At 36.1% G+C, this 1,599-nt stretch overlaps 1 protein-coding gene across 1 annotated transcript in view; it reads left to right on the top strand.

The window, feature by feature from the left end:
- The window catches only part of LOC106876942 (zinc finger protein 678), a 5,274-nt gene continuing 3,675 nt past the window's right edge, over nt 1–1,599 (top strand). The window contains exon 1 of the mRNA XM_014925706.2: nt 1–119. The gene's annotated coding sequence lies outside the window, so the exon portion shown is untranslated. The remainder of the gene's footprint in view (nt 120–1,599) is intronic.

Genomic DNA, 1,599 nt, shown 5'->3' with positions numbered 1-1,599 from the left:
TTGAAATATTATTTAGAATTTCCCGCTCCATTCAAAGTTGATCGCTTGTTGAAAGTAATCAGACTTCATTAAAAACTAAACTTATTCCGTAGAAGACGATGATTTATGCACCACGACAGGTAAGATAAAATGATCATTGAACACTCATTTTACATAATCGTGAACTTGCATGTATTTTATAACACCAAAGCAAACTTTATCGCCTTTTCTTCACTCTGCCTGGAATTTCGTGTCCCCTCCCTCACATCTGATGTTATAGGTTGTAATTATACTAGGGCACCAGCAGTCTCAAAATCCACCTAAATTTAACGTAATTCTATTTCTAAAAGTCCATTTTACGATTTGTATTGGTTTAAGTTTTTCCCGAAATTTGTTAAAAACACAATGATTTCCACGTGCTATTGAAAGAAGGTGATGAACAAAATCTTCCTATATGTTGTTGCTATTAAGCAGATCTCTGATCAAAGACATTCTAGCACCTTCTTCAGAAGTTTTTAGAGCAATATTATTCAACATATCTTTACCTTAAGACGGTAGTGTATGATTTGAGGGAAATATAGTTGCTATTTTTAATTTTTATTTTGCAGGTCAAGCGACCCTGTAGAGGGCTCCCTGATTTTTATCATTTGATGGAAACGTATATGTGTTTTTACTATTTACATTTATAAATGAAGTGAAACCTATTTCTACTGATAATCTTGGATTAATCATCCCGTTTCGCTTTCCGTTTGACAATTTCGACTTTTTAAATATTCTTTCGCCTTATGCACATTTACAAAAGCTAGGTCTTTCGACCTGCTAGATAAAGTAACCAAATAGCTCAACAACTTGCTAGGATCAAGTTTACACCGTTCCCTATAATTTATATTTAACTTTTTGCTTCAGCCTTTATAGCAAAAATGAAAATAAATCAAGGAAATAACTTGTAAAATGTATCCCGTACTTCGCTGTCCGAAACGACGCCCCGATCCATTTTGGATTTTACGCATGCGCCGAAAATATTCTTTCAACACAAACTGATGCTGACAGATCATCAAAATAATAAAATCTATAAGTATTATTTCAACATGGTATAATTCAAAATAAATATCATTTAACATGTTGCAATCCTGTTTAAGAAACGTATAATGAAATGTCTTCCAGTTATGACATATCCGTCTTCAAATTAAAATTTCAGCATAACGTGCAAAACGGGTAAAGTTTCGGAATAAGCAACGTTTCCGCATAACTTAATTGTATTTCCAGCTGACTATCGATGCAGTATCTGTGTCCTTATATTTTCGAACAAGGAAGTTTAGCGTCCCCACTTAGCTAAACACCCTCGTTCGAAAATATAAGGATACAGATCGTGCGTCGATGGCCAGCTGGAGACGATGTTTCCTGGGGCTAAATAACAGTAACATTCGTCCTAATCAGGGCTGCCACATTATGTCGATAAATAATCTTTACTCTAGAGTACTGTTACTGGGTACTACTAAAGCAGAGTGGTCCCGAACGCGCGGTCGCGCGTCCGCGCTAGCTAGTCGTGAGTGGTCGATCCTACAAAAAGTGCGCGTGTGCAAATGAATACATGTGTTTAGGGTTAGGATCGATCACTCA

The sequence above is a fragment of the Octopus bimaculoides genome, chromosome 21 (genome assembly GCF_001194135.2).
Source record: "Octopus bimaculoides isolate UCB-OBI-ISO-001 chromosome 21, ASM119413v2, whole genome shotgun sequence".
Classification (NCBI taxonomy): domain Eukaryota; kingdom Metazoa; phylum Mollusca; class Cephalopoda; order Octopoda; family Octopodidae; genus Octopus; species Octopus bimaculoides.
The sequence above is the reverse complement of the archived record's forward strand: the minus strand, read 5'-3'. Positions and strand labels throughout refer to the sequence as shown.